We start from the raw sequence: 19,127 nt of genomic DNA on the forward strand, positions 1-19,127 counted from the left end.
TACTGGGTTGCTGTAAGGATTAAATGTAAACCAGACAACATATGCCAGACCCCAGGAGTACTCCATTCATGTTAGCTGTGGATTTCAGATTTGTTTGCATCATTATTCAATATCCGTTTTTCATTCCACCCTGCTAAATTGTTTCAGCCACTGTACATTCAATGAACTTACTCAGAAACCTATTACCAGGGATAGACATTGGGATTTATTTCAACACAATTAATATTAGAAAGCACTTATTCCAATGTTTTTTCTTCCTGTGATTTGCAAGGAACTCCAGAAACAAGGGGTTTGGTTCTTTTCTGATGACAAAGAGACGAAGAAACTGCTGTGGCAATAACAAGTATAAAAGATACAAGACATATAGGTATGAAAAATGCAAACACATACACAGGTGTTTTTAAACCACAGCCTTTTTCCTTTAAGCTCAAACTTGGTTTCCAAGGACAGGCCTCCAACTTTTCTTGGCATTAAAGGCGTAAAATCTCCTGTCCCCTAAAGTTACCAGAATCTAAGGTGGAAGGAAGTAGCACACACCACACACTGGACAGAGGGAATCCTGGGCGTTCGCTTTGGCTCCCACCTGTAGCCAGGTCATTGTGACGCAAATGCTATGGACACGTGGAACACCTGCAGGAGAGCAGGGGCGGGGCCATTCTGGGCGGCCTGTCCCAGCGGGGGGCTACCCCAGGAGATGGGGATCAAGGAAAGACCCCAGGGAGTAGAGAAAGGGAGACTCACTCCCTTCATCCCCGATCCGCCCCAAACAAGGTGAGATCATCGCCCCTTCCCTATCCTCAGTCCCAGGGTCCCTGCTGAAAGGGGTCGCCCGCCGCGGTCCCCAGCAGGGAGGCGTGGGGATAGGAGGAGGCTCTGGAGGCTATAGCACCCAGGCCGTGGGCGCTGGCGAAGAAGGGAAAGCTCCCGCTCCCCCCGGCCGCTGCGCTGCGCTGCGGCGCGCACGGGATCCACCGGCTGCTATTCCGGCTGGCGGCGGCCGCTGCAGGAAGGGCCGGTTCCTGCGCTCCCCCCGCCCCTTCCCTCGCCTTCTGCCGACGCTGACGTCGCATGAGGGATCTGAAGGGACGCTCAGATCGCGGCCGGGAGGTTCCAGGGGGCCGGGGCTCCGAGGTACCTGCCCTCCGGGGCCGGGGCGGGGGCGCGTCGGGCGGGCTGCATGCTGCAGCGGGAAACGCCCGGCAACCGGGTGGTCGGGGGTGCCAGCCAAGGCTGCCTCCTCTGCCCTCTGTGGGCGGCGGGTGACAGGCGGGCCGCCGCCTCCTGCCCCCGATCCCTGTGCTGGAACCGCATGAGCCCCTTCCCCTCCCCCGTCTCCTCCCTCTGGCCTGGGAAGGTCTGGAGGATGCGCGCACCATGGGAGCGTACGTCAGCCCCTGGAGAGCCCAAGGGAAGCGGTCCGCTTCTCGGCCCCATCTCGCGCTGGCGCCAGCTCTAGCAGCACCTGCATCCACACCCTTGCCAGCCCACCTCACCCACCCGCTCCCTGTCTCGCCTTCCCACCTCACCCACCCGCTCCCTGTCTCGCCTTCCAAGCGGCTTCGGCTCTAGGACCCCGAGGTCCCTTCTGGGCTGACTTGTTGACAAGTTCACCTGCCGCGGTGCCTGATGTTTGCTTTTTATCTTCGCCCCATTGCCGGTCTTTGGCAGGGGTGCCCGAGAGCAGATGGGTACTTTTTTATGATCACTTGGTGCTATAAGGCCTGAATGTGGTCTCCCGCGGGCGAGGTGTTCACCGGTCTCGGATCACACAGGGGCGAGTGTCCCTGAGCAGGCCAGGTTCCTGCAAACCAAGGCGCGCTGGTTTCCTTTGGGTGCTGCTGACTCCGCCTTTCCTGCCCCGCGATTGCAGCTCCTGTTTCCTCTAGAAAAGAGCATATCCTGTTATGATGCCTGCCTTTCCCACCAGCGTCTCTCACTTAACCTTTCCCACTGTCTTTTTACCTGGAGCGCCCCAAAGCCTCTCAACTTCTCTTTGGGGTCTTTAAAGTATCGCGCCCAGATGTTGGCTGAAGTCTTTGGCAGCCTGATGGGGAGAATGAAGGTTTAGAAAGAGAATCAAGTTCTCTGCTTTTAGATAGCATTAAAACTATCTGCACAAGAAAGGGTTTTGTCCCTGAACCTGGGGTGACAGCCTTAGTTACTGAGATCTGGTAACTATAAAAATAATTAAGGCCTGGAAGATACATCACCAGCTGGTTTGAAAATGATACTCAGTGCAGGAAGAAAGTCACATAAGGCATTCATTGGCCATTAGGGTCCATAAATTATGACTCATTGCAAACATGTCCGTGTCTCCGTATTTCAGCGAAGTCTGTCCAGGAAAACTTCAAATTGGTTTTCGTGGCCTTCTGGTTTGGATCTGAGATCAGAACTGTTTCAGGGGTTGAGGGGAGGGGGTTGTGATGTAGGAAATGGTAGGAAATGATTATTAGTTGAAATCCTTGCCCCAGACTCAGTTTCTTAGTGTTTACAAACCCCACCCCCATTTTAAAATTAGATTTTTGTGAATTTTCAAACCAAAGATTTTCTTGTTAGGTTTCCATGTTTATTTACTTATTTATTTCTTGTGGTACTGGGGTTTAGACACAGGCCATCGTTGCTTGCTAAGCAGGCGCTCTACCTTTTAAGCCATATACCCAACCCTCAGTCTTTATTTTTGAAACATCTTTTGTACAGAATACCATTGGGGACTAAATCAGTTTGTAATCTTTAGTAGCTTAAATATCACTATTTGGTTTTAGAAAAATACATTATTTTAATTGCAGATATTACTTTCTAATTTACCTTTTTGTATTGCAGAGGTAAATAATTGTCTTTAGAAACAGTCCCAATTAAATCAAGGGCAAACACAACAAGGGGATTGGACTATGAGCACATGATAAAAGCGAGAGCACACAAGGGAGGGGTGAGGATAGGTAAGACACCTAAAAAACTAGCTAGCATTTGTTGCCCTTAATGCAGAGAAACTAAAGCAGATACCTTAAAGCAACTGAGGCCAATAGGAAAAGGGGACCAGGAACTAGAGAAAAGGTTAGATCAAAAAGAATTAACCTAGAAGGTAACACCCACGCACAGGAAATCAATGTGAGTCAATGCCCTGTATAGCTATCCTTATCTCAACCAGCAAAACCCCTTGTTCCTTCCTATTATGGCTTATACTCTCTCTACAACAAAATTAGAAATAAGGGCAAAATAGTCTCTGCTGGGTATTGAGGGGGGGGAGAGGGAGGGGGTGGAGTGGGTGGTAAGGGAGGGGGTGGGGGCAGGGGGGAGAAATGACCCAAGCCTTGTATGCACATATGAATAATAAAAGAAAAATGAAAAAAAAAAAAAAGAAGACACTAGGAGAAAAAAAAAAAGAAAAAAGAAACAGTCCCAGCCACTAAGAAGGCTGAGGCAGAAGGATCTCAAGTTTTAGGGTAACAGTGGAAAGGAAGGGTTGAGGGCTCAAGTGGTAGGGCTGCTTGCCTAGTTATGAAATTGCAGATGAACCGTAGCACTCTACTTATAATCGTGGAGAGACCTAAGGTTAAAAATCTGACCCTGAGTCCTTCAACCACTGAAGGATATCACAGTGAAGGATATCCTTCACTGACCACTGAAGGATAAACTCACTGGCTGGTAATTACCTGGAGGTTTATTTTGTAACTATACCCTGCACTGTTTGATACACTTGAGTATTTGTCTGACTGCTTCTTCTGAGAGTCTTTATTGCTGGGTTTATCATTCAACATCAACCTTAGAAAAGTACAGAACTTTTGTTACTTACTAGAAAGCCTTTAATATTGCTGCATTTTCAAGTTTTTTTTTTTTTTAAATAGAAGCAGTTTTATCAGAGGTAGGCAGGTGTGTGACAACTGTGACATGGGATAGTAAAGTAAACTTGTGTTTAGCATGAATTCTGGGTTTCAGAAGCCTCATACAGGAGAGGGTGGGGAAGTGGATAGGCCACCAGGATCAAGATAACTGTTCCCTCTTTATTGGTTGAACTGACAGAAGCCTAAGGGTAGGTGGCTTTTGATCAGCTCACTGGTCACTAGTGTACTTTAACTCCATCTGTATTATTCACATTTAGGAGATATGTGGTCAAGGATGCTGTCTGCATGTTTTATTAGATTATTAGCTAAAGCCCCTTATTGCCACCCCCATACCACCCAGAATCTGTCTGAGTAGAACCTTAAACTCAACAACTGATAGAGGAGAAACATTTTTCCTCATATTTTTCTTGATTCCCAAGCAGTTATGTTTCATACTGCAATCATATCTAGCATTTTGGAGGAGTAGAGAGAACACACGGCTTTAGATCCTGATTGAAGCAGAATTGGAATCTGTTGTGGTTTGCATATGAAATGTCCTCTTAAGGGTCATATGTTAACAGCTTGGTCTCCAATGCAGTGTAAGATTTGGGGGAACTAATTGGGCTCTAACATAATCAATTAATTAATCCACTGATTGAGTCATAATTTGATGGCATTATTGGGTGGATGGAAACTAGGAGGTAGGACCTGGAAGGAGAAAACAAGCCTGGAAGGAGAAAACAAGCCTTTGAAGGGTATATCTTGGACCTTGCTGTATCTCTGGTCTTCATTAGGTGAGTAGCTGACTTCTACCATGCTCTTCCACTATGATGTTCTGTCTCACCAGACCCAGAAACAATGGAGCCAGCTAATGATTGAAACCTGTAAACCATAAGCCAGAATAAATCTTTCCTCCTTTAAGTTGATATAGTCACAGCGATGAAAAGTGACTTACACAGAACCCTGGCTGCAACACCTGACTAACCATGTGACCTTCAGCAGGTTTCTTTAGCTCTCTAATCAGTATTCCTTATCTATGGGCCAGGAATAGCCACCCTGTGTGATTAGTGTGAGAATGTGTGTGTGTGTGTGTGTGTGTGTGTGTGTGTGTGTGTGTGTAATTTTGCATAGTGAATAGGACTCAAGTAGTAGCAATGAATTATTCTTTCACATGTGAAACATGTGCTATTTGTATCTGAATGGGATGCTACTGCTTTGCCTGTGATAGGGCATGTGTTCCAATTTGGTTTTGAGTAGTGAAAGTGATTTTTGCACCAGAAATAAGAATCTGGACTTTATAAAAAATATTTCCCAAAGTTGAGATAAACAATCTGTTGTCCAGGAAGAAAGCAAAGCTTATTTGTCCCAGTAGGGGGTAGATCTTCCAAGCCCCTGCCACTCAGATGTGGTCCATGGACCAGCAACAAACTTCCTTGTGAGCTTGTTATAAATCCCAAATCTTAGCTTGTTATCTCTCCCTTCCAGACCTACTGAATTCAAATCTGCACTTAACACACTGTCCATGTGTTATTTATAGTTTGAGAAGTATTGCTGTTCACTGGTATTTCTCAAAATTTAGTGGTCCACAAAATCATATGGGGGCTTGTTAAATGTAGATTGACAGTTTGGCTTCTACCATCTGCTTTTAACACCTCAGATCATTCTCATGCCCAGGGTTTTCTTCTGTTGTTTGAAAATACAGCACCAAAACAAGCATTAGTCCTCATCCTTAACAAAGCACTTTGGCAAACCTGATCTTATTTGCTACTCACCCTTTCTGAGATAAGTAAGTATTGCAATCCCCATCTAGCAGATAAGAAAATTAAGAATATAGACATGATGTGCCCTGGAAAATTCATGTGGTAGAACTGCTTTGGAACCTCTGTAAATCCTAGTTGGTCATACTTTTCACTACTCCAAGATCCAAATTAATATGGGTTTGTGCTTCTGTTTGTTTAGTTTGGAGCTACAAGTAATTTTCACAAATACCAGTGAATCTCTCTAGAGCAAGGATGATTATATATGAAGAGCGTTTTATGCATACTTTGAAAAGAAAGTTTTCCCTCTGTGTGACAGTAGGCCAGTTATTTATGACAACTGATTTTAAGCTTCATCATAAAATGGGAATGATGTCAATTTGGCAATATTGTGAACAGTGCTGTGGGTACGTCAGACACTTCAGTGTCTGAGAAGTGGTAGTTTTTCAATTAATGGTAACTCTCTGTCCCAAAGCAAACCTAGAGAGACAGAGTATGAGTTGATAAAAAGCTGGGAAAAGGATGCATTGCTCATGATGAGAATTGTCACTCTCTCCTGCTAAGTCACATGACATCGTTCATCAAGCCTTTGGCCAAATCAGAGAAGCTTGTCTCTTACTTAGTATAAAACAAATAAATGTTGTATATATACCACGTGCCATACAGTGGATTAAATCCTGGGAATCCCAAGACAAAATCCAGATCTTACCATGCTCTGGAAAAATCTACAGTCTGCTAAAGGAGAAAGATGAGTCAGCTTACAATTACTTTTCCACAAAAGCACAGAGGGGATAGAGAGAGGCATTCTGGGGAAATAAAGCCCAGGGAGAGATACCCCACAGGCAGGAAACCTGAGACGTTTCATGAAGGTGGTAGTCCTTGAGGTGAGCCTTGAATGACCAATAGTAATTCAGCAAGTGAACCAAGAATTGGGAGTAGAGCGTCCCAACAGAGTATGTACATGTACGAAGGGAGGTAGAGAAAATACTGGCAGGTAGTCCTTTTGTCTGGAGCCTGATGCAGATGTGTGTCCCTTATTTAGCTGAGTGACTTTGGGCAAGTTTGATTATCTGTGAGTTGGGAGGGTTAGATACATTAGCCAATGTAAACATATGACTGCTTTCAGTTATGTACTGGATAGTTGCGAAAGAGGTGGAGGTATAGAAGTAGAAAATAGAGCACTGGTGTTAAAAGGGTGTTAGAGAACACTGGTAGAGTCAATTTTAGAACACATTTAGCAGAAAATACATGAAATTAAAAGAGCGTTGCTGAAAAAATTAACTGAATGTAATACAGTACTATGGAGTAGGAAACACAAAGTTTATGTGTTCTATGATGGACCACTGAATATATAATAGTAGTTATTAATCCCAACAGTCTAGGTTTGAAAGTAGTTCCTCTAGCTCTAGGTGGTGAGTATATTTGTACAAGCAGTATCTTTAAAGTACTCCAACTCCTTTCCAAGAATACACACTTAAATCCATCCCATTATTTCCTATCATCACCATTACTCACTCCTACTTCTCTGTTCCCAGAATAGAATAATGGACACCAGTGTCTGAAACATATTTAGAGGAAATCCAGCCTTCTATGTAATATTTCCTGATAGGGTATCCTTAGCCAAAAAGCAAGGAGCTAATTTTGACAAATGGTGGCCTCTCTCCTTATTGGTAGAAACACAGAGTGAGTTGTTCATCAGTTGTAGGATTGGTTGTGCAGAGTAGCACCATGGTGGCAGTGGACTTGTGACTAACAGCACCTGAGCTTATGATTGGGTGAGACTGTTTTTACAGAAACAGCCCATTATACAACCTCCTTTCATCTAAGAGTAGAGTGGTAAAAACAAGAGCTCAGGGGTCAAAAGTAGGGTTAAGTTTAGTAGTTGTTGATTTGGGGTAAATTACTTTACCTTTCTAAGTTTTTTTCTCACTTGCAAAATGGGTTGATATCCCCTGGGTAGTTTTGGGAAGATGAAGTCATGGTATCAAGTGCTTCCCACATGTAAAATGCTCAGTAAGTAGTAGCTCACAGCTACAGTCCTTTGTAGGCTTACTACATGCCTAGTATAGTTCAGGTGCTATGCTTGATCCAAAAAATGCAAAAATGAACTTTAGGGGATTGCTCTCAAGGGACCTACAGTCGGGTACAGGAAATGCAGCTGTAAGTACCTCATTATGGAAGAGTAATGGAAGTGCACTGGCACCCTGGCATGGGACAGCTGGTTCTTGGGCAGAGGGCAGGTGTTGGGTTGGGAAGACTTCACTGAGGAGGTAGTATTTGAAGAGAAGTAAGTTATAAGTTGCTGAACTAGACAGAGAAAAGGAAGGCAATCCAAAGGAAAGAATTATTTTAAGCTATGAAGTGTCAAAGTACATTCAGGGAAACTTTAGAAGTCTACACTGTTGCTGGGAATGTAAATTAGTGAAACCACCATGGAAAGCACTATGGAGGTCCCTCAAAAAACTAAGAATAGAACTACCATAGGAAGCAGAAAGGAATAGTTCTGTGTGAGGTATAGTAAAGTTAGGAAGAAAAAAGCCAGAGTATGGGGTGGGGAGAAGGTGTTTTTTGCTAAGAGGTTCAGAGTTTCTCTAGTGGCAAGAGGAAACAAAGCATTTTGAATGGGAGAGCAGTGTGTGTAGCTTTGCAGTTTACAGTAGTATTACAGACTGTAGTGTAAAAGATTAGAAAGGGCAGATACAGGGATGGTGTTGCCTATGAAGGTCTAGATTAAGCCCCACCTATAAAAATAGAAAAGAGAAGATTCACTCAAGGAGGAAGAATAGAGTGAACTTGGAGACTGGCTGCAAGAGATGAGAGAGAAGTCAAGTTCTCAATTTAGGCCATCTGGTTGGCTGGTGTTTAACATAGGGACTACAGAGAGAAGAATGATTAAGGGGGTGGAAATGGAGAGAAGTTTAGTTTTAGATGTGCTGAATTTGAAGAGCCTATGGAACATTGAAGTGAAAACTATAGTCTCAAGGTAAAGAAATAGATCCAGTGCTCTGCAGAGGTGTTTAATTTTGGAAGTCATTGGCATACAGCTGGTGATTGAAGGATGGAAGTATATGAAATTACCTAGAGAGAGAGAGCAAGTAAAGTATCAGGTAGCCAAGGTTGAACCTGATATTTGACCTGTGGACTCAGAGAAAGAGGAGCTAACAAAATTGAGGTATGGAATGTATTTCCTGAGGATTCAAGGAAGGGGATTTCAAGAAGGGAAGGGAGCATAGTCAAAGGTCAAGAGAGATGAGGACTGGAGTTGGGTCCATAGTATAAGAGTTTCTCTATTATTGTAGAGAAGGAAATATGGCATGGACTCAGAACTCTGATTGTGAAGAGAAAGAAGAGGATGTGTCTAGAAGGAGAAAAAGTGAGCTGATGGCAGAAAGCAAGAAAGATTGATGGCCTAAGGTAGGGAGGGGCAAGGTTTTGGCAATGGTGGGGGATAGCTCCAAAGAAGTGAGCAGTGGTGTATGGAAAGTAGAAGCTATGAAAGAAAGTGCCCAACGTCAAGCCCAGGGTTCCCAGAGTACACAAGAAGGAAGATGGCCCCTCATTACCCTGGGAAGTTTTCTCCTGCTGCTACCTGAGGCCAGGAGTTGAGTATGTTCTCACCTCGTGCTCTCTTCAGTGTTGCCATGCATACCTGCAACAATATTGTGAAGTGTGTAAAGGTTAAATTGGTGCCAAGCTACTCTCCCCTTTCTGTCTCTTGTTTCTCCCTACTCTGCCTACCTGGAGCTCACTGCCTTCATGCAACTTCCTGGTTATTCTACCTGGGCCTGCCCTACCAGGTGTATACTCAGTGATCCTGTTTTTCTTGATCCTCATCAAAACAACCATGAACTCTGGGTTTTGCTACTGTCTAATCCCATAACTTATTCCCTGAAGAAGTAGAAGAGAGAATCTGAAAAAGGAATCTTTTATTGGTACTCAAATGACACTAACTAGATGACCCAGTAGAGGCAAGAGTGACTCTTTTATTTGGGATACATGAAAATGTCAAGTTTTCTCTTTCTGTCTGCTTCCTTTTGTTGCTGACTCTAAGGTCTGCTTCCCTGCTAGGCTTCCTTCATTCCTTGCTCATAAACCAACCCAAACTTAAACAAGATTATAGTTACCACAACTTAACCAAGGAAAGTCCTCAAATACATGCCATTTTCAGAGAAAGTAGCTGTGCTGCTTTGTTTACAGGACCTGTGCACAGCATTGAAAATTTATAAACCATATACTGGTGTCTAATTATTTCAGCAATTTAAGGCTAGTGTAATAAGCCTTATTCTGTGCCTTGGGAAATTTCCTTCAGTCTGGAGCCTCAGTTCCCTTATCCATAAAAAGAGGAGGGTGGACTAAATGGTCTGTAATTCTCTTTTAGCTCTCAGCTAGGAGATTCTATGGGAGTAATAAGAAATAGTTTGGTCATCTCTTCAAGAGGCTTTAAATTTATGATTTTAATCTTAAAATGGTGTCTAGCTAGTTATCATCTGATTGCTGGCATGATGGTTATACAAGCTTCATATAATTATTGCCCCTACATTCACATTCTTGGTCTTCTTTCACAGTATTATCTATTTGTATATGAAGTACATATATTTCATTTGCAAATATATGTGTATGTACATTGTGACTATATAAATAGATACAGAAACTGACCTTATCTTTATAACTTCTGATGGTTTTATAATAATCCATCCATCTCAATTATCATTCACATAAATCTGATTTGTAATAAAGTGTACATTTTGCACATGAATTTGACCCTTTTAGAACAGTTTATGAAAATGTGGAGTATAACTCTCTTGTAGGTCATTTAAAATATATATATGAATTTGTGTTTTGTAATGATATCTTTGACAAAATAATAATCAGAGATTTTAGGCAAAAAAACTGATTAAAATATTTGTATATAGAGCAGTATGTTGGTGACCTCAGTTATAGGATTTCTAGCTCTTGACTGATCTGCTTAATACCCTCGACCAAGGCTATCCAACAAAAATAAAATGGCAGCCATATACATGTATAATTTAAGACATTCTAGTTGTAGTAAAATGTTTTTAGTTTCAAACACTAAAAAGAAACAGGTGAAATTAACTTGATAATACATTTTATTCAACCCACTGTAACCAAAATATAATTTTAACATAAAATATAAATGTATAATATATAAAAATAAAATACTACTAAATATAAAATCACATATAATGTACATTTATATATAAGTATGGCAAATAAATATAGTTATACAAAATTTAAATATATATGAATTTATCAACATGAGATATAAATAATTTATGGATTATAAAATAAATATAAATCAATATAGATTTATTAATAAAAATAGAGATTTATAAATAAAAATATAGGTTTTATTAATGAGATAAATAAAAATAGAGATGAAATAGAGATTTATTGAATAAAATATAGATTTATTAATGAGATAGATTAAATAAAAATATAGATTTATTAAATCTATAAAATATAGATTTATTAAACCTGATCTTGAGACAAGTCATTTACATTTTACATACCTCCAATTTCCTCATCTTTAAAAGGAAGATGTAGGTAGGATGTAGTGACTCACATCTGTAATCCCAGAACACAAGAGGCTGAAGGAGGAGTATGGTGCTTTCCAGACCAGCCTGGGCTACTCAGAGAGACCCTGTCTCAAAAAACAAAACAAAACAGAAAAGAAAAAAAGAAGACATTAAATCAGTAGTGGCCCAATCCTGTAATTACAGCATTGGAGATGCTGAGGCAAGAGGATCTTGAGTTCAAGGTCAGCTTGGGTTAAATAGTGGATTCAGTTCCAGCCTGGGCTTCATGGTAAGACCCTGCCTCAAAAAATAAATAAATAAAAGAAAGATAACTGTAACATTGTGTTTCTTATCTCTAAGCTTTCTCTCAGATGTGTCTCTGAAAGTAATTAAAATTAGTTGTATGGTTTTTGTGACTGAGGGCATCCTACTTGTCAGCTGGCCTAGTCTCCTATTTTACAAATGAGCAAATCGCAGCCAAATAGGTGAATTAACTAGGAGGAGGAATGGTTTGTGGCTGTTATTAATACTAAGGAGCTATTAGGAAGCACTAAAATTTCACTTTAGGAATGTGGTTTGAATAAGGGAGTCATTAAGCTTAATTACTGTCTGCATTAACACCTGTGTTTTGAAATGTAAGTAAAATGCTCATTTGAAAATATCCTAAGACCCCCAAAGTCATTAACATAAAATATAAATTTTACCATTGACTTGTATCTGTAGAGTTTACATAGAAATTCATCCATCTTTTAGCTGCCTGGAATAAGGTCAGAATTCTGTTTTCATCTTGTAAGATTTGCTGACTCACAAAAATTAAGGCGGGATCCTGCTTCACATTTACTTGTGAGTTTATGAAATGTCAAAAATCACTTGTGGGAGACACAAAACTAGAAATAGAATCCATTGGAATGCTCAAGTAATCACAACCTTATGAAAATCTGAAGGAAAAGCTATGTGATGTCTGAGAAATAGCAAAAACACCCATAAAAACAAGTCAAAAACATCCCACTTTACTGTTTAGTTTTCACAAAGACAGAAGGCTGAATTCAACTTCCTACCCCCGTGGGAGTCTCTCTTTCTCAACCACATGAAGGCCCTATATGATGAGCCAAGTTTTAAAAAATAATAAGTGCATTTAATTATGCCTGGAGAAATCTTTCCAGCTTTTTTTTTTTCTGTAAACACACTTCTCATAAGAAATCATGAATTTTTTTGTTTGTTTGCAATACTGGGGTTTGAACTCAGGGCTTTGCACTTGCGAGACAAGTGCTCTACCACTTGCACCTCTTACTTTTATTTTGTTTTTGAGACAAGGTTTCCTAACTTTGCTTGGGCTAGCTTTGAACCTCCACCTCCTGAGTGAGTAGGTGGGATTACAGATTTGTGCCAACATGCCCAGCATAAAAATCATTATAGAGATAAACACCTAGGATAAAAGATGAAGACATGTCCCACCCAGAGAAATGCATAGTCATTCAGTTATTCTTTACCTTGGCACCTAGAACCTTTGACAAATTTGTATTTTTTCTGTTCTTGAGGCAAATGTAAGAGTCTGCATTGAAGCCCTAGTTCTGCAGTAATTGGCTTTGTGCTCCCAGGCTGGCTAGTGTCCCCACTTCAAAAGGAAAGGGCTTCATTCCATTGTTTCTCATTTCCCTTCAGACTCTACCATATGACTTACATTCTTTCTGAAATTATACAGCAAAGATATAAACCCAAAGATTGTGTCATTTCAGATCATTTGAAAAGAAGTAGTGGGTCTAATAAACTGAATAAATAGGTAAACATTTCTACTTCTCTGAAGAAAAGTTAAGTACATTTGAGTTTTATGAAGTGATTGCCTAACAGGAGTCAGTGTACAAAAGAACATAATATTAAAAACTGGTCATTTTTCCAGATGAGGTTGATCTCTGAAGTAATAGGAAAATGGACCAAGGAGAAGATGATATAAATTAGTATTGTCCAATTGGAAGCAAAATCCAAGAGACATGCCAGTGTTTGTGATAGATGCTCAGAAGACTAACTCCCTAGCAAAGGCAGGATGAAAAGGCACTCACTAAATGTGAAATAAACACCATTGAGTGTCTACTCTCCAGTGCCTACTGAGTAGGCTGAAAGTGACACACTGTACCTTCAGTGACCAGCGCATGTTTCCCATCACATCTCTTGTCTTTAAGTTACAATACTAATGCATAACTGCTTATAGATGGTTACACATACTACCATGCAGTTCTACTGCGGAAGCATTTGTTCTTTTCTTTTCCTCTACCTAGAATAACACTCCACACCACACACATGCACTCCCACCCCTTGCCTGACTAGAACCCACTAATTCTTTTTTTTTTCATTTTTCTTTTATTATTCATATGTGCATACAAGGCTTGGTTCATTTCTCCCCCCTGCCCCCACCCCCTCCCTTACCTCCCTCTCCTCCCCCCCTCAATACCCAGCAGAAACTATTTTGCCCTTATTTCTAATTTTGTTGTAGAGAGAGTATAAGCAATAATAGGAAGGAACAAGGGTTTTTGCTGGTTGAGATAAGGATAGCTATACAGGGCATTGACTCACATTGATTTCCTGTGCGTGGGTGTTATCTTCTAGGTTAATTCTTTTTGATCTCACCTTTTCTCTAGTTCCTGTTCCCCTTTTCCTATTGGCCTCAGTTGCTTTAAGGTATCTGCTTTAGTTTCTCTGCGTTAAGGGCCACAAATGCTAGCTAGTTTTTTAGGTGTCTTACCTATCCTCACCCCTCCCTTGTGTGCTCTTGCTTTTATCATGTGCTCATAGTCCAATCCCCTTGTTGTGTTTGCCCTTGATCTAATGTCCACATATGAGGGAGAACATATGATTTTTGGTCTTTTGGGCCAGGCTAACCTCACTCAGAATGATGTTCTCCAATTCCATCATTTACCAGCGAATGGTAACATTTCGTTCTTCTTCATGGCTGCATAAAATTCCATTGTGTATAGATACCATATTTTCTTAATCCATTCGTCAGTGCTGGGGCATCTTGGCTGTTTCCATAGCTTGGCTATTGTGAATAGTGCCGCAATAAACATGGATGTGCAGGTGCCTCTGGAGTAACAGTCTTTTGGGTATATCCCCAAGAGTGGTATTGCTGGATCAAATGGTAGATCGATGTCCAGCTTTTTAAGTAGCCTCCAAATTTTTTTCCAGAGTGGTTTTACTAGTCTACATTCCCACCAACAGTGTAAGAAGGTTCCTTTTTCCCCGCATCCTCGCCAACACCTGTTGTTGGTGGTGTTGCTGATGATGGCTATTCTAACAGGGGTGAGGTGGAATCTTAGCGTGGTTTTAATTTACATTTCCTTTATTGCTAGAGATGGTGAGCATTTTTTCATGTGTTTTCTGGCCATTTGAATTTCTTCTTTTGAGAAAGTTCTGTTTAGTTCACGTGCCCATTTCTTTATTGGTTCATTAGTTTTGGGAGAATTTAGTTTTTTAAGTTCCCTATATATTCTGGTTATCAGTCCTTTGTCTGATGTATAGTTGGCAAATATTTTCTCCCACTCTGTGGGTGTTCTCTTCAGTTTAGAGACCATTTCTTTTGATGAACAGAAGCTTTTTAGTTTTATGAGGTCCCATTTATCTATGCTATCTCTTAGTTGCTGTGCTGCTGGGGTTTCATTGAGAAAGTTCTTACCTATACCTACTAACTCCAGAGTATTACCTACTCTTTCTTGTATCAACTTAAGAGTTTGGGGTCTGATATTAAGATCCTTGATCCATTTTGAGTTAATCTTGGTATAGGGTGATATACATGGATCTAGTTTCAGTTTTTTGCAGACTGCTAACCAGTTTTCCCAGCAGTTTTTGTTGAAGAGGCTGCTATTTCTCCATCATATATTTTTAGCTCCTTTGTCAAAGATAAGTTGCTTATAGTTGTGTGGCTTCATATCTGGATCCTCTATTCTGTTCCACTGGTCTTCATGTCTGTTTTTGTGCCAGTACCATGCTGTTTTTATTGTTACTGCTTTGTAATATAGTTTGAAGTCAGGTATTGTGATACCACCTGCATTGTTCTTTTGACTGAGTATTGCCTTGGCTATTCGTGGCCTCTTGTGTTTCCATATAAATTTCACAGTAGATTTTTCAATCTCTTTAATGAATGTCATTGGAATTTTGATGGGAATTGCATTAAACATGTAGATTACTTTGGGGAGTATTGACATTTTTACTATGTTGATTCTACCAATCCATGAGCATGGGATATCTCTCCACCTTCTATAGTTTTCCTCAATCTCTTTCTTCAGAAGTGTATAGTTTTCTTTGTAGAGGTCTTTCACATCTTTTGTTGGGTTTACACCTAGGTATTTGATTTTTTTTGAGGCTATTGTAAATGGAATTGTTTTCATACATTCTTTTTCCGTTTGCTCATTGTTAGTGTATAGAAATGCTAATGATTTTTCTATGTTGATTTTATATCCTGCTACCTTGCTATAGCTATTGATGATGTCTAGAAGCGTCTGAGTCGAGTTTTTTGGGTCTTTAAGGTATAGGATCATGTCATCTGCAAATAGGGATATTTTGACAGTTTCTTTACCTATTTGTATTCCTTTTATTCCTTCTTCTTGCCTAATTGCTCTGGCTGGGAATTCCAGTACTATGTTGAATAGGAGTGGAGATAGTGGGCATCCTTGTCTGGTTCCTGATTTTAGAGGGAATGGTTTTAATTTTTCTCCGTTAAGTATAATGCTGGCTGTAGGTTTGTCATATATAGCTTTTATAATGTTGAGGAACTTTCCTTCTATTCCTAGTTTTCTTAGAGCTTTTATCATGAAATGATGTTGGATCTTATCAAAGGCTTTTTCTGCATCTATTGAGATGATCAAGTGGTTTTTGTCTTTGCTTCTGTTAATGTGGTTTATTACGTTTATTGATTTTCATATGTTGAACCACCCCTGCATCCCTGGGATGAAGCCTACTTGGTCGTGGTGAATAATCTTTTTGATGTGTTGCCGAATTCGATTTGCCATTATTTTGTTGAGGATTTTTGCATCAATGTTCATTAAGGAGATTGGCCTGTAGTTCTCCTTTTTGGAGGTGTCTTTGCCTGGTTTTGGGATAAGTGTAATACTGGCTTCATAAAATGTGTTTGGCAGTTTTCCTTCCCTTTCTATTTCGTGGAACAGTTTAAGGAGGGTTGGTATCAGTTCTTCTTTAAAGGTCTGATAGAATTCAGCAGAGAATCCATCAGGTCCTGGACTTTTCTTTTTGGGGAGACTCTTGATTGCTGCTTCAATTTCATTTTGTGTTATAGGTCTATTCAGGTGATTAATTTCCTCTTGGTTCAGTTTTGGATGATCATATGTATCTAGAAATCTGTCCATTTCTTTTAGATTTTCAAATTTATTTGAATATAGGTTCTCAAAGTAGTCTCTGATGATTTCCTGGACTTCCATGGTGTTTGTTGTTCTCTCCCCTTTTGCATTCCTAATTCTACTAATTTGGGTTTTTCTCTCCTCATTTTAGTCAGGTTTGCCAGGGGTCTATCAATCTTGTTTATTTTTTCAAAGAACCAACTTTTTGTTTCATTAATTCTTTGTATGGTTTTTTTGGTTTCTATTTCGTTGATTTCAGCTCTTATTTTTATTATTTCTCTCCTTCTATTTGTTTTGGGATTTGCTTGTTCTTGTTTTTCTAGGAGTTTGAGATGTATCATTAGGTCATTGATTTGGGATCTTTCAATCTTTTTAATATATGCCCTCATGGCTATAAACTTTCCTCTCAAGACTGCCTTAGCTGTGTCCATAGGTAGAACCCACTAATTCTAGAGACTTAGCCCAGAGACAGTGTAGGAAGCCAGCACTGTGCCCTCTCCTCAATGTCCCTTTAACCCTGGACGCTTTCCTTTATCTTGTCAACACCGGGCCTTCCCTGCCTACAAATACATGCAAATAAGCATCAAAAGTCTGTGATATATAAGGTTTAATTGTAAAGATTTAGTCTACATATCATCAAATATAGTAAATTATTGTTCGTGAGGTCTTACCATTTTATGTTCCATGAAAAAAGTAAAGTGTATATCAAATCTTTGGTTAGGTAGTGATTTTAACACACATCTCATTTTAGGAATGTTGAAATGTGAACAGATTTGCACCTCAGATTCAATGCTATGTGGTGCTATGACACTGGTGTTTGGGAATTGTGATTTCACTATGAGGTAGATCCTAATGTGCCACTTTGCTCCCACATGGCTTCAGGACAATTCTATTTTCCTGAAAAGTGTACTTCCTGTGGGGGGAAAAATAATTTACTTCCCAAAGAAAGTTAACAGAACTGAAGCGCTCTAAAGTAGTGATAGTTTCTATCTAAGAAATAGAAATTTTAAATGAATTAGGAAAATTGCAAATTTGTCCATTGGTTCAGATCTGCAATTCAAGAGACTTTACTTATGCTCCATACAGACCTAAGGAAAAGGGATTCTAGACTGGTTCAGCTAGTCTTTCGAATAACAGAAAAACTACTTGTTGAATGGAAGAGAAAATTCTGCCACTCAGTTTTAGACATGAAACTTTGCATAGGAAACATGACATGCTTAGGAAAACACGATTCAAGAGGAACCCGGTTAAAATATTTTTCAGGGTTGTGTGTACCAATATGGTGGAATGATGAATGAGCGTATCTTTTCTCTTGAATAAGTGCTGGCTCAAGAATTCTAGATTCTTTGCATGACTCAAATGTGGTCAGAGGAATCACCACTCATTGCTGTGCTGCAGAGCTTGTAGGCAAGGGTTCAAGGCCAGAACGAGTCTACATTGCACTTGAAACCAGCCTATGAGGAATAAAGATGCATTTTCACATTGTTTTTCCACAGAGAAGAATCTAGTGTCAGTGCTCAAGGCAGCCAAGGATAGGCTGATTTCTTTAGTTTGTAACATGAGTCAAACTCCATGTTTGCATCAACATTGTGTAAGCCTTAATTAGGAAAAAAATTGTTGTTTATGTCCAGGCTGAACAACTTGTTTCACATGATGTTTAAGTGACTCCAAGAAGTAAAAACAAGTGGTTCAGTTGCTGTTGTCTTTTACCCATTCACATTGTAGATTAAATATGAGAACTCACCACAGAAAATATAGAGAGGAAAAATGAAGACCAGCCATAGTGGTATATGTCTATAATCCCAGCTGCTCTAGAGGCAAACATCAGTAGGATCAAGTCCATCCAGGCAAAAAGATAGTGAGATTCCCCCCAATCTCAACCAAAAAGCAGGGTATAGTGGTGCACACCTGTGATCCCAGGTATGTGGGAGGCATAGGTAGAAGGATCGAGGTCTAAAGTAGGCCCCAGGGGGAAAAAAACACAGGACCCCATTCAAAATATAACTGAAACAAAAAAGGGCTGGCAGTTAGGTTGCTCAAGTGGTACAGCACTTACTAAGTGTGAGGCCCAGAGGTCAAATCCCAGTATGGCTGAAAAAAGAAGTAAAATGGGCACAATTATTGCATAGAACTTCAATACAAAATTTGAACAAGTATTCCCTCTTCCCTGTTTTCTCAGTTCCACAGGCAGGGCCAGTTCACAGGTGTGGCAGAGCACAGCTACCATTTTAATGCCTCACCTTAGACCAGGGGGTGAATGTCTAGGAACCCCATCAAAGTGCAGTCTGGAAAGACCAAGGGGAGGGAAAATGGCCAAAGCAGAACTTCAGAAAGTCTATTCTGTGCTATTAGGAAGCTCCAGTTATGACACCATTCATTTGGGGCTTGTTTTGAGAGTATCTTATGATGATGGAGATTTATGATCTTGTTATATGTCCCTTGCAAATGTCAGGGGTATCCTGATTCTGGAAAGTATGTTTGTATATCTGTATTTGCTGCTAACTTACACTGTCTGATACTGTAGCCAAGAAATCCCATGAGGCTTTTGAGTACTTAGTGTCTGAGTTGAGATTTGCTGTAAGTGTAAAATGTACATCATATTTCAGACTTGGCACAAAATCATGAATGTAAAAGAATAGTAATTTTATATTGGTTCCATATTGAAATAATATT

At 40.3% G+C, this 19,127-nt stretch overlaps 1 protein-coding gene across 9 annotated transcripts in view; it reads left to right on the forward strand.

Annotated features, from left to right (window-relative positions):
* The first annotated feature begins 627 nt into the window (after positions 1-627).
* Ica1 (islet cell autoantigen 1) overlaps positions 628-19,127 on the forward strand; it is a 144,279-nt gene continuing 125,779 nt past the window's right edge. For 4 of the 9 annotated variants that reach the window (XM_074064672.1, XM_074064679.1, XM_074064675.1 and 1 more), the window contains exon 1: positions 993-1,131. The gene's annotated coding sequence lies outside the window, so the exon portion shown is untranslated. Of the gene's footprint in view, positions 772-992; positions 1,132-8,810; positions 8,990-19,127 lie in introns of those variants that run through there. The other 5 variants (XM_074064673.1, XM_074064676.1, XM_074064674.1 and 2 more) reach the window with 4 other exon arrangements.

Source organism: Castor canadensis, chromosome 2 (assembly GCF_047511655.1).
Source record: "Castor canadensis chromosome 2, mCasCan1.hap1v2, whole genome shotgun sequence".
Lineage (NCBI taxonomy): Eukaryota > Metazoa > Chordata > Mammalia > Rodentia > Castoridae > Castor > Castor canadensis.